Consider the following 14,820-nt stretch of genomic DNA (forward strand, 5'->3'; position numbering starts at 1 on the left):
ACAGCTATGAACTCCACATTTCCAAAAGCACCTCAGTCAGCAGCTTCTTAATCCATTTAAATTAATTTAAAACATTACGTCTTAATGATGGTGCTGCATCTATTAAGTTTGACAAGCAAGTCTTCAGTGGGCTTGCTAGTCCTTCACAGGAGCTCTAATATCATGGGAGTATCCGTGAACAAGTTCCATTTTCTTCCATTATTACTCTGGCTCTGTATAAAAAGGTAATGTGCAGCATCACTTCTGCTTAAAATTAGAGGAAACTGACTTACTAGGCAAGTCTGCTAACTAAGATGCTCTGGAGTAAAGGGGTCTTCATTCTTTTTTTTTTTTTTCAGCAATTTTCTAACACTAATTTAAGATCAGGGTGATAACCGACAGATCGCTCATCTACATGCCTGAAACTTGGCATGGGGGTCAAAAATTCTTAAAGGACAGCCCTGATATTAAAAAGATATGCCACTAAAAATTTACATTGTACAACGTACACCTCTAATATTTACTCTTTATATCAATGATGTTAAGCAGAACCTTTTGCTTCTACAGGTATATTTCCTGTGAAAGACTAAGTTACTTGGTTCCAATTTAACTCTGAAATGTTCATAGAGAGAGGTATAAATCTGCATAGAGCTGCAGTGTAGTTATGAAATATAAATTAAATACCAATTAAGCATGCTCTGTAGCACAGATGGATAAAGCCTTAATGATGACTGGAGTTAGAGGAGCTGATTAGATGCTGCAGCAACTGAGTAGGGAAGGACAGGAATGAGTAGTCGTTGCTTGCTTGGTCATCCTGGGGAAGCGGTTTACAAATGATGTAATGTTCCACCAACAGTAAAGCAGAGGTTTTCAAATAAGAAAAGGCACACAAGATGATGTGGACTTGGCACTGCCAAACTAGGGACATAAGTCCTCATTAGCATTTTTGTGGAAGCAAATATGTGCGCAGGGAAGATGAAGTAATCACTCTCAGTGATAAAAGTGCTGGGGATGCTTGCATGATAGTTCCTCCAGTCTGCTCTACACCCCTTCTTTGCTAGTGACTCCCCATTACCAGGGTAATAAACAGGCTCAAGACCAACAAGAAGGAGGCGTGACAGTCAGATTTTTTGTCTTCTTCTCGTGCAATACTCCCCTGCCCCCCAGGTGGGGGGGGGGATCAGTAACAGTATAGTCTCTTGTTCCAAAATGCTAAGTGCCTAATTAACAGAAATGAAACAACTCTACCTTATGACAGAACTCCATGTCTACCTTATGACAGAACTCCCATGTCTACAGTAACTCAACTCCAAAACAATTTTCAGATCTCAAAATGCTAAGTGCCTAATTAACAGAAATGGAACAACTCTACCTTATGACAGAACTCCATGTCTACCTTATGACAGAACTCCATGTCTACAGCAACTCACTACAACACAATTTTCAGATCTCAACCAAGTACTGACTTACAGCTAGGGTTTTGAATGCCAAGTGCTCATTTTCTTTCAAAGTCTGGACTACGTCAGACTAAACTACAGATTTTTCTTTTCAGTGGCTCATAATAGGCTGTGACAGCACAGAAACAAACCTTAACCTCCCAGTACTGCAGAGGCATCTATGCTTCTAAGTAAAGGTGTTGCAAATAAACCAAAATCAATCTGAAGATAAAAGTATTTAAAACTTGCTTAGCCACAGAGAATAGTGTTTACAAACACTATTCTCTGTGGCAAAGCAAGACAGTGTGTTTACAAGTTCCCTATCTTTGTGATATTGCAGACCTACTGTTTGCACACACATGCGCGCGCACACACACACAAACACACAAGCTGGGTGCAGAGGGACAAACCACCCTGTATAAAGACTTTTTTTTCTCATTTTCTGTTTTTGAATGATAAAGTTTCAAGCAACACGTGTGGTCACACAATATACTGCTGTTCTGCTGTGTGTGGTCATTTCTAGTGAATAGATTAGCAGATCTTTCTGATGTTTGCACTCTTTTAGCAGTCAGATTGTGATGTACTTGTGTCTAACTAGCTGTCCTACGATGAACCTGCCCTATAATCTTTTAATCTGCTTGTAGGCAACAATGCTGGCTGTAAAATTTGGCTAGTCTCTGCTGCCAAGTTAAACCTGAATGAAGCTATTTATTCAGAGATTAAGCACTTAACCTGAGAGTTAGGATTTTCAAAAAAGCTCTGCTAGTAGTCACAGCAGACTGCAGGGGTCAAAAAGTACTTACAGGCAGCAACTTTTGAAGAGGAAAACAAGGATGCCTGATCAATATGAACTGCGGATAATTTCTAAATGCTCTCTGTGCTTTTAAAAGGCCATTTTGAATTAAGGTAGGTGACAAACTAGAATCCCCCAAGAAAAAGGGTAATGCATTACGTCAGATCTTAAAGCCCCTGCTCAATGCAGAAAATACTTAGAAATTTGGAATCTGTGCAGGTGGTGAAAATATCCAACTCTGATTATGCCAAGACATAAGGTAGCTCTCACACTTAGTGAAAGAGGTGACCCTTCTCAGCAGGTCTATGATCGGGATATCTTTTAATCTATTCTTAATTTGGCCATTTTCTGTAGTTCCAACATTCTGGGATGTGGGCAACCTCCATTTGTACACTACAATGCAGTTCATTCCAACAACAAAGTGAATCAAAATAAAGAAAGAAACCTACATTGTGCAATGATACACAGACAGTTGCCCAACTTACACTGGACTCCAACAGCAGCCAATTGCTGAAGTTGCCCAGACAGGGATACTTAGAACCCACTTAGGAGGATCTTCCACAGATGAACAGATACCGTGAGAACTCAACAGCTTCACCTACTACTCTAAACCTTATTTGTTGAGCATAGCACACTGGGGAAAAAAATCACAGTTAGTAAAAACTTGCAGAAAGGCAGGATATGGATGACGGCCTGAGAAGTGAAAGCTCAGAAGGAAAATATTGACTATTTTTTTTGAGGTTTATTATATATTCATACAAAAAAAACTATATAAAAGAGATAAGCATACATTGTGTAACACAGGTGCAGTCCAGTCTTACGAGCAGAGCACTTTTTTTTTTTTAACACAAAACACTAACCAAGTTGTGAGTGAGGAGTCTATCACTAACACAATCTACAGCATAGTTATGGCTGCATAAAAAGTGAAGGCATAATATTCCACTTCTTCCAGAGAACAGGGGATCCCAGGGGAAGAGATACCCTGTAAACTGAACTGAAATAGCAACAATAAATGCCCAAGTTAGTACAGAAATGAAAAATAACACATTAAAGAATTTGTTTCACTAGATGCACAGGACTCGCCTTAAATTTAGAGCTAAACAAAAAACAAGAGGGAAAGCAATACATACATACACACACACACACACACAAATGATGATGGCAGAAAGCCACAGGGCCTGCTGAGTTACAAACTCTTCCTTACACTACATTACTCAATTCAAGGTCATCAGCAACCTAGCCTACAGATGACATATTTTGACATGATAAACAATCTCTAAACTGAATGGTGTTTTTACAACTGCGTTGTCACCTCACAGTTAGACGTTGCCCGTTCGATTCTCATTTAGAGCGTCTTCTGTGTGGCGACATGCATGAATGGGCGTTCCTTCGTTGAAGGTTGCACGTTAGGCCCGGCAAGCCAGCATGTAAAACTCTACTGGCAATCATTAGCGGACCGGAGTTCCGCTGTGGTGACCCCTAACTGGGAAAAGCCGAAAGACGTACACACTGTAGTACTATTTCTCCAAATGCTTTACCCAATTGGAGTAAAGTTAAAGGCAAATGATTTTCAGTACTATTGGATACATTTCCAAGCTATTGACAAACTCCTGAAAATGAATGCTTGTTAAATGGGAGAGGCCATCTAAACATGTAATATGTAATAGTCAAAATATTGGCAGTAACATCAATGCAAGCCCAATACAGCCCTTCCTGAAAGAAAGATAGTTTACAGTAGTCTAAAAAATATGCTACCACATTTCAGTATACTGCAATTGTACTGACAATTAAATGTCGACACTTTCCAAGGTAAATTGTACTTAGTACATAAGGAGTAAGGAAGGAAAAATGGAAAACTCTGCAAGCAAATATTAAGTAACCTGAAAAGGCAGCCTATACTGGTAACCTGAGCAAACAGATTCCTAACAGTACTGGATATTCAAGACAAAGAATTCCATTTTAACCTGAAAACTGTATCAAAGAGGCAAGAGGGTAAGATGAAACAAATTATAACCTGTGGAAATGCACAAAGAACTGACTTGAAGTACTTCATAAAGCCTATAACACACCTTTGAGCACATCTAGGACAGATATGGTGGCTATTAAGATTTGAGTGTAAAACCTGATAACCTTTCTTGTATAAGCAATCATCTTGTAGCAAGGCTGAATGCTATATTCCTGAAGAAAAAGTAGTACCCACATCTCTTCCTCCCCACATCTGCCAACAACAGAGAGATCAAAATGGAAGCATTCCAAATCTGTCCAAATGTCCACAAAAACAGGTGTATTTCTAATACTATTAAGCAGGAGGTACTGCAGCAAAAGATCTCTTGTAGCAAAGACGCATCTTCCCAAAAGAACTGTATAATTTGGGGTTCTGATGAGATCTGACATTCTTAGACAGAGAAGGGAAGCTTAGAAAAAAAACACACATTAAAGATGGTCAACTATGAGGAAAGGTCTCCCGAGAGTAATTCATAGCCTGACATTTTCCAGCTGGAATTGTAATTGCAATTTAATAACAGTGTAGCTATAACATACATGCTATGCTAATAAGAAAAGCTTTAAATAAGGAAAATGGATGTTTCTCTCATTGTTTATGTGCTCCTTTCACCCAAGGTTTAAGGGGGACCCCAAAATTCTTCTGTAGATGTAATGGCCAAAGATTTATTTTTCTAGCAAGTAGGATGGATGATCGGAGTCAGAAAAGGGAAAAATTTCATTGTTTGGCAAACGGCATAGCTTCAATAGGATTAATTTCTGCTGTGAAGGAAGCAACTTCACTTTCCATTAACTCAGTTCAGTAACCAAAACATGATTTTTCTCTCTCTCTCTACTGTTAAAACTAATTCACAATCCCAAATATTTCACACCAATGTCTGACACTAACAATGGTAAACTTAAAAAAAATGTGGAGAAGTCACAGACTGTTCCTCCATTACAGACTGATTTCATAGGATCATAGAAGGTTACTAGGCTAATGGCCCTGAGGTCCTTACAAGCCTAGCCAAGTTTTTTTTCCTTCTCTTAAATTGTGCTATTAGTAGACCTGACTCAACGCCTGCTGCCTCTTGTCCAGAGGGGACGCGGGTGAAATTCCAGGGGGGAAATTTGCTATTTCCCATCCAATTAGCCAGATTACGCTTGAAAAGGGTCAATGAAGGGCAGTTTACTATCAAAATTCTGAAAATCTCTTATTCAAGTAATGACTTACTCAAACCGAATGAACGGAAATAACCACATTTCCTCGCACCATCAAACGCGGTAATGTCGATAAGTCGAATTCGCCATTATCCAAATTGCCTTGATGTCAGGAGATGTCCTACAAACATTTTGCAGGGGGGCAAGCCCCCATGAACCCCCCACTCCTCTGCTAATTATAAATTCCAACTCAGAGATTGCACTACAGTGAGGAAAGGGGTAACCTTTCTGATCCCCACTGTAGTGCAATCGCCAATCCAATTGTAAACAGCAATGCTCAAAACTGTGAATGCAAGCTACATCGTGATGTTTCAGAGGTGACGTGATTTTAAACTTTTGCACCAATACCCTCAACCATCTGAATGATGGTAAACTAACTTTCAAAACATTTGATAGCAAACTATGAAGGGCTCTGTTTCACTAGGATTGGAATCTTATTCCAGAGTAGGGGAGCCTTTGCGAGAAGAACTCTCGCTCTCCAGCAGGTCCTGTTAATATCTCATGTTGAGGTTGCTAGAGTGGGTGCAGCGAGTACCATTTTTCTTCCTAATGTGCATTTCCATCAGGACAGGGTCTGCAGTTGTCCTACAGGCTCAGCAGAAATCTCCCCCAAGTAGTCTGTACAACACAGAATATAGTGACAGGGATTTCAGTCTATCAGCATAGGACAGGTGTTGGACACCTTTAATTTTCTTTGTAAGGTACCTCTGAGGTCTCTCCAATTGTTGGAGGTGACTGGAAAGTACATACCAAAGGGTGCATTGTGCTCTACAATTGGTCTGATAAGGGAGGAGTACAGGGTGGTTATAACCTCTTTTTTCCTGGAGGCAATGCCTTTACTAATGTGATGGGCAATGCAGAAGGCCTTCCTTACCACTGTGAAACATGATGGTCAATGCAGAGATTGCTTTCAACCTGTGTGGCCAGATCTCTTACCATAGACTTGGTACTTAAGGTGGTGATAATAATGTGGTACTTTGCAAGGATGTCTTCCTTGCCAAAGGGGATGATGATGCACTTTTCAGCATTTAACTTCAGCCCATGACTTTGGCACCAATTGCTGGATTGAGTAAGACCTTCCTGGAGGGTGTCAACGTCACTAGGGGATTCAATGATTGCACCCATTTTGCAGTCATCTGCAAACTGTTAGCCACATGACCTTTTGTTTTGGCCTGTACTTCTAACAAGTAAATTCCAAACAGTAGGGGCTCCAGCACCGCACCCTGTGGTACTGCACTGGTTACTGGTCTGAAGGTGGATGAAAAGTCCCCTATTTTAACTGTGTCTGTTCTACTGGTAAACCAGTTTGCAACCCACCTGACTGTACACTGGTTTATAATTAGTTGGGTAAGTTTACCAGTGAGAGCAGAGTGAGGAATGGTATCAAAGGCCTTTGCTAGGTCTAAATTGGCAGTATGCACAGTTTTGCACAGTTTTGCCTTCATCCAAGACTTTAGTGACTGTCTCAAAGAAGTCCACCAAGTTTAGTAGGAAGGATTTCCCTTTGAAGAAATGAAACTGGGATGGGTCTAGTGTTTGGAGGTCTTACATCCTTGTTGATAGGGTCCCATGGTGATTCTCTCCATGGCCTTGCATATGAGGCTGGTCAGACTTATGGGTCTGTAATTTCTGGGGTCAGAAGAGGAACCTCCTTTGTGGAGGGGGATGACAGTGGCAGTTTTCCAATCTAGAGGAACATACCCAGTGCTTAGACTGTGGTTAAAGATGGTACTCAGAGGTATAGCTAACTCTTGCTTTAGGATGCAGCCAGGGATGTTTCCTGGTCCCACAGAGGCCATGTTTTTAGCCTTGGAAAGGGCATTAAGGATTTGTTCCTTAGAGATTTCTGGGGGAGAACATGTAGGAGGGATGTCTTGTGGAATACTGGCCAGAGACAGGGGAAAGACATTTTCAGTGAATCTGCCAGCAGGTTAGCAATATCACCAGGTTCGGTATATGTTGTGCCATTTACAAGTTCTGTGCAAATCTGGAATTTTCCTCTGAGGCTGCGGACATAGCCAAAGAATGCCTTATGGTTACCCTTGGCTAGGGTGGCCAATTTAGATTCTTAGTTGGTTTTGGATTTTTTCACTAGGTGTCTTATTTGCTTATTTAGTCTGAGGAGGGAGTCCTTTGAGTTTGGAGACCGTCTCCTGCTTTCAGACAGCAGTTTCTTTCTCCTGTAATATAGCCTGTTTATGGCGGATGTCCAAGAAGCAGGCTTGTTCTTTGCCTGAGGAACTTACTTTTATTCCGTCGGGTACAGCTGAGCCGATGCAGCTGTGAAGGTGTTTATACAAGGCCTCGGTATAAACCTCAGCACAGGCAACCTTGATATCAGTAGGGGTAGGGGCTATGAAATTAGTGATATTGTCTCGTAAGAGACTGCTTGCTTTGGAAAAATGTTATAGTCTAGTCCCAGCTGGGGGAGGGTCAGATGCTATTGTTACTTCTAGTGTAACTGACCTGTGCTCAGATCTCATGAGAGATGATTGTACACTTTGGGTAGTGCAATGATCACTCATGTTTGTAAGTACTAGATCCAAAATGTTTGAACCCCTAGTGGAGGTGTCCACAAGCAAGTCCAGTGCATTAGAGTTTACAAAGTTCAAGAATCTCTTTGCAAGGGCACTGGTACAGGTGTAGTTAGACCAATTTATTGATGGGTAGTTAAAAGTCTCCCAAAAATAGGGTGCCTGTTGGTATATTGAGGGGCTCCAGGAGGTCCAGGTAGGCATTGTGGGTGTCGTGGTTCATGGAAGGGATTTTACAGCTCACGATAATTTGGAGAGGAGTTTAACTACAGAAAGTTGTACTTGGTGTAGTTCGAGGGACTTATTTTGTCTTACCAATCTGGAGAAGTATTTGTCTTTAATAAAAATTGATACTCCTTCAACTTTGAAGGTCTGAGTAAGTGGACGGTGGTGTAATCCGGTATGGCCAGGGTGCTTTCCCGCAGCCTTGAACCAGGTTTCTGTGAAAGCACAGACATCAGCATCCTCCAAGGTGAGGGCAGCTTCCAACGAATGCAGTTTTAGGTTTAGACTCCTAGCATTAAGCAACATGGCCCTGATGTTGGTTTTTGAGGAGCAGTTTACAATGAAAATTTTGTACTTGTGACATTACCTAGCAAAGGCACTAGGGGGAGGCAAGAGCTTTTGCCAGAAGCCAAAATCCTTGAGGTGACAGGTGAAGACTGTCTCTGGCAAAGCATCGAGGTCTGTCAACCATATCAACCCAGGCTGACAGGAACTGGAACCCCTTAGAATGATACCAGAAACAAAGCCAATTGCTGAAGTCAATCATCTTTTGCTTGTATTGTGGCATCATCCTAGGTGAGGGCAGTACGCTGCTTAAGGCTAGGGACATACCTATCAGGGACACACAATCAGAGGGCTCAGTCATGTCTCTTCAGATAGCCCAGACAGGTATGTCTCAAGTCGTTCACACCAGCGTGTACTATGATAGTCATAACAGTAATTATTACTGAGAGACTTAAGTGCGTGTGTGATGTTCCAGATACTGGCACTAAACAAGACAGACAGCTAACTGTGACTACCTCCTTATTCAGCCTAGTGAGTGGCACATCAGTGTGCCTAATGACAGAAATCACCTATAACTAGTATATTTGGTCTTGTGTTATGCCTCAGTAGCTCACTTGGTGAGACACTGATGTGTCTGATGAAGGGTTGTTGAACCCGAAAGCGCTTACACTTTTGGATTTATTAAATTTTTATTTCTACATTTTTCTCTGCATTTTGTCTCTTTTGGACTGGTGAACTTTGGCTATAGCACGGAACATTGTTTTTTGGTTGACTGGCATGTGTGTTTTTTGTGTGTACTGTGTATCTGCAAGTGAACTATGTGCGTGGTGTGCTTCTGTATGGGAGGTCTCTCTGTTTTGGGTAGCTTTTTACATAGGACATCTGCATATATGGGGTTATGTGCTGGTTGCTTGGTAGGTGAGGGTGGTGAGATGCGAGTGCTGACAACCTGCTTAGAGTCAGGTATACTTACTGGTGAGTGAGGGACCTATGATTCTATGTTTTTTATATAGATGCACCTCTTGCAGGTTGATGGAGTATCGTAAAAAAGTGGATCGTCAGTGTACATGAGGCAATTGCTAGATTGCCTCAGGATGTCTAATTCAACCAGATAAGGCAGGAAAAATGGTAGGACATTGTCCTTCCATAGTGCTATGTAAAAGGTGTGGTCAGTGTCGCTCGTCTGGTCAGGATAAAATGGACGAACATTCGTGGGTTCAGTTCAAGCAACTTTATTGCACACAAACACATCAGGAATGAGGCTTTGTAACTTAAACTTAAATAAACTTATAAACAAACTGACTACCACACTCCACACTCATACGTGTTAACACTCTGGCTGTTCTCTCAAAATGGCACTGCTGCCTGCACGTGCTCACAATTTATATGCATAGATCTGAAAATGATTCTTAAAGGTATACACACACGTTCGGTTCTACAGTCAGTAACAGAGATTGACCAAAAATGACCAGCTGAGGATCCTGTGAGAGGGTAGTCCACTAATATAGATGAGAACTAGAGAGTACAGCTCAGAGGCTCTAGTGATCTGTAGACAGACAGGAATGCACAACAGTAAAAATGTCACAATGTAGAACAGACCACAGGTAAGGGAAATTTTAATGTTCCTATAGCTGCTAACAGTAATTGCAAAGTATGTGTTAGTAAGCAGTGGTGCCACTGCACAAATAGGGGAGGGGGGTTAAAATAAATGAAAAAAACATTACTAGTGGGAAAACAGCTAATCAAAAGCTCAGAACAGAGACCTAGTCCAATGATGTTCAACAGATGGGTCTCTAGCTACACACGTCCTGCCACAAGGGTGCAAAGGGGCCACTCCAAAGAAGGTTTGCTGGGGTTAGTGCTCAATTCAAATACAAGGAGAACTAGACACAGCAGAATCTGTGGCTAGTCTATGCTAAACAGTACATGTGCCCAGAACACAACATAAATGCAGAGGTTGAAAAACAGTCAAAAATTACCGTAAAAATGCAAAAATAATCAGCAAAAACAGGGCCAGCCAAAAAAAAAACGAGCAAAATTTTGCCCCACATAAACCAGACAAGTTTTATACGGTACAGGAATCCCACAAATACCTTTTTTTTTAAATGTTGCTGCTGACCCAGAGGTGGCACTCTAGGACCCAAAGGAGTCAGAGCAAATTCATTCAAGAACTGCTTATATTCAGGAACATGCCTTCTAATAACTGAGCCCATGGCAACTGCCCTGAAAGAAGCTTACATAGCATCATAACCACACTGTAGAGTGTTTAGCTACCTGAGAACTGGAATGACAGATCTAGGAGCTTTTAGGAAAGGTTTTTATTCTATAGTGAGGTGACCTGTTTGAGCTGATCTAAAATGGTTTGTGGATATTTGATCATATGAAATTGACAGTTGAGGGCCCTCATTACAAGAGTGGCAGACATATATACCTTTTTCCCAAACCTATCAAGGGTCCTTCTCTCTATCTGTAGGTAAAGGGTTCATGGATGAACTGGCTCAGGCTCCTCTGGGTCCCACGGTGACAACCTCTGGGTTAGCAGCAGCCAGGATTTTAAAAAAAAAGGTATATGTGGGAGTCCTGTACCTTATAAAACCTCTCTGGTTTATGTGGGGCAGGGGGAAGGGAATCAGGGTTCAAGGAGGAATCCTGAAAAACATCTTCCACTACCTCTAAAATGGATGGAATAGTCAGTGGTTTGTGTTCACGTAAATCCAGGAACTCTCTGTCTTCTTGGACTGGGTATAATCCTGTGCCTCCCAGTGAAAATGCTGTCTCATAGAATGGAAGCTCTCTCCAAAGGTGAAATCCTGTGGGGGGAGGCACAAGGTATATTATCCTCTGAATCAGACTCATCATAGGATGTACAAGGAGAGGTCCTCTTCAGACCCAGTCTCCTCTAGGTCTGAATCTGCCTCTGAATGAAAATGATCTGGGAAAGCTTCCAGTAGGAGCATTCATTTTGCTTTTCCCTGGTGGGGCATCCTCTGTGGCCTATCTTGACCTAACAATAGAAATCAGGTCCTCAGCTAGTCTTCTCAAATCCTGATGGGATCCCTGTAAAAGAGAGCCAGTAGGCCTAGGCAAATGCCCTGCCACAAAACCTTTTCTTTGGGGTTGGCTTTGGCCTTGGGCATACAGCATTCACCAACTTGGTGGCTCTCTCTCTCGAGAATAGTGAAAAAGCATCAGTGTAGGCAGAGGCTTTGTTAGGGCATCACTGGTGAAAAAATGCTCAGTGAAAGCAGAGGCCTGCTGAGCGGCTTTGGACCTGAATGATGAGCCATATGCAAGGGCTTGTGAGGAAGCAGATGGGACCACTGGCATGTCGGGCTCTGAAAGGGTCTCAATAGAGGCCTGTGTCACAGATACAGACACCAAAGGGGGCGGTGAAAGCACCTCACCTTCTTCAACAATCACAAGCCTGGAAGAAGAAGCAGACAGTGAATGGTGGTTGTCATCCGAAGACCTAAGCTTTTGTTTCTTTTCTTTACCTTTCTTACACTTAGGTTGCCCACAATCAGAACGACCAGCAGACACCATTGGATGTAACTGAAGATTCCTGACTAAGGAATCTCACTTAAACTCAGCCCTACACCTTAATAGTCCTAGTGTTAAAATGAGCACAAAATGGCAACTAGGGATATCATGGTCTGAGCCTAAACAAGTAACACAAACAGAACAAAAGTCTATGTGGGATTTGCTTACCACAATGGAGACAATCATCTGCCATGAGTTAAAGGAGAAAAAAGGATTTCCCCAATGGGATACTTACCGTTCCGATGACTTCTCTCTGGTGTGGATCAACTGATGCATTTGAACACTGCTTCAGGCTCTGATGGCAAGAAAAGACTGAAAGCATGATGCAGGCTGACTCCCTTTATATCCTAGCACACTGATGTTGGTCAGGGCGTCCACAAGCCTAGGAGGAGAAAACAGTTTTCTATGGTAGTCGGACCAGCCAAGGGCGTTCACGGCAGGAAATCCCACAAGTCAGGACTGCAACAGTGAAACAGGAAGAACATCCTACAGTGAGTAGCTCAGTAATATAAATGAGCAGTATCCTCTGCATATCCCAAGAACTGTCCGTCTATTATGTCATGTCTTGAAAAAAACAGTTTTATCATTCATGCCAGTGGAGCGACATTATGACAACCTTTGTTGACATATTGGTAGAAGCAGTTACTAGACTCAGGACCCCCAGTAACAATGCTTCATCTGCAAAGTCAGGAATCATATTTGGTACTCTTGCTTACATGAGAAATCAGTGTCTTTACAGTCAAAATCGGATAAAGTACAGTTTTGTACCTACCATAAATGTAGATGTTCGAGGATCCACATTGCTGCAGTCCTAACTATTGGGTAGTCCGCTGTCCAGTCGGCCCGAATACCAAAGTATATGGCTGCGTCCGTCAGGGCGCGCGGACAGCTGACAGTCGCCAGGGTACTAATGCACATGACCGACGTCATATCCTCAGTCTTTTCTTGCCCCAGATGTCAGAAGACCCTGAAAAGATAAGGCCAAAAACAAAAACTCCCAAAATACCTGCACCAAAAATATATATACAATATATACACAATTAGCAGAATATAACCTCACCTACACAACCACCCCTAAACACAGAGGGAAGGAGGGAGGGTAAATTGGACTGCAGCAATGTGGATCCTCGAACATCTACATTTATGGTAGGTACAAAACTGTACTATGTTCTTCATTCCACATTGCTGCAGTCCTAACTATTGGGTAGAATCCCAAAGCAGAGGTAAGGGAGGCTGGCAAATCATAAGGAAGCAGGAACTGACAACATGCCTTGCAAAATAGCTGTGGCAAAACCAGCCCTAGACTTAGAGTAGAGAGGAAGGTGATAATGCTTAGAGAAAGTATGCACTGAACTCCAAGTAGCTGCCTCCAAAATATCCTTAGTTGCCACCCCCTTAGAAATGCTGTGGAAGTGGCAGTAGCCCTAGTGGAATGAGGCCTAATCCCAGCTGGAATCTCCTTGCCATGATGGGAATAACAAAATGTAATGCAACACCCAATCCACCTAGAAATAGTTTGTTTTGACACAGGCTTGCCCTTTGAAGTCAAAGCAAAAGAAACAAACAACTGCTGAGACTGCCTAAAATCCTTAGTCCTGCTCAAATAATAACGCAATAGCCTGTGTACATCCAAAGTGTGCAAAATCTTTTCCCCTTTATTTTGGGGATCTGCATAAAAGGTAGGCAAATGAATAGTTTGGTTTAAAGCCACACTAGAAACCACCTTAGGCATAAAGGAAGGATTAAAGATACCCTATCCTTATGAAAAATCAAAAGGCTCCACTGCCATAAGGGCCTGCAACTCAGAAACCCTTCTTGCAGAAGTAATGGCCAACAAAAAGCAGTCTTCCATGACAAGTATTTCAATTCAGCAGTAGCCGAGGCTCAAAAGGTTGTAGAGTAAGTTTCTCCAACACAAAATTGAGATCCCAAGCAGGAGTAGGAGCTCTACGTGGGGTCTTATATTCTTTGCCCCTCTAAGAAATTGCTTGAACAAAGGATGCGAAAACAATGGTGGGTCACAATCATAGTGAGCTGAAATAGCTGCAGCATGAATCTTAATGGAAGAGAAAGACAAACCTTTGTCCAGTAACTCAGTAAGATATTGAAGAGCCACACTCAAATTAGGCTCAGTAATCTCCAAATTGTTTGCTGCACTCCAAAACAAAAATCTCTTCCATTTTTCTCGTACACTTTCCTTGTACTAGGTCTTCTGGCTTCCATAATCACATTTAAAACTTGTTGAGGAAGCTGAGACCTGCTGTCTTTCAAAACAGAATATGCCAGGCTGTTAGATGTAGAGAGTGAAGCTTGACATTGAGCAGATGACCGTCCCTCTGAGACAACAGGTGTGGAATCAAGGGTAAAGGCCAAGGAGGCTTCCTTACCAGACTCCTTAGTAATGGGTACCAGTGCTGCCGAGGCCAATCTGGAGCTATTAAAATCATCCTTGGCTTGTCTTGTCTGACCTTTAGAAGCACCTTTGGAAGAAGAGGCAGAGGTGGAAAGGCATACACATGAAGATTTTTCCAACTGAAAGAAAGAGCATCCACTTTCCAAGCTGTGTGATGAAATCCTTTCGTGCAAAACTTTGGCAGCTGGTGGTTCAGTGGAGAAGCGAACAGATCTATGTCTGGAGTTCCCCATGACACTGTCAATTTTTGAAATACATGAAGATCCAGTTTCCACTGTGGGGATCCATGATTTGTCTGCTTAATACATCTGCTAAGGAGTTCTGTGCTCGGCAGAAACCTTGCCTGAAGAGTTAGTTGCAGACTGAGCGCAGTTTCCCATAAAATCATTGCTTGTCTGCACAATGGGTAAGAAT

At 42.1% G+C, this 14,820-nt stretch overlaps 1 protein-coding gene across 1 annotated transcript in view; it reads right to left on the reverse strand.

Annotated features, from left to right (window-relative positions):
* Nucleotides 1-14,820, reverse strand: part of DNAJC13 (DnaJ heat shock protein family (Hsp40) member C13) — a gene marked incomplete in the record, with an annotated part of 3,140,357 nt that overhangs the window by 1,171,430 nt on the left and 1,954,107 nt on the right.

The sequence above is a fragment of the Protopterus annectens genome, chromosome 3.part1 (assembly GCF_019279795.1).
Source record: "Protopterus annectens isolate FY-2018-M chromosome 3.part1, PAN1.0, whole genome shotgun sequence".
Classification (NCBI taxonomy): Eukaryota; Metazoa; Chordata; order Ceratodontiformes; family Protopteridae; genus Protopterus; species Protopterus annectens.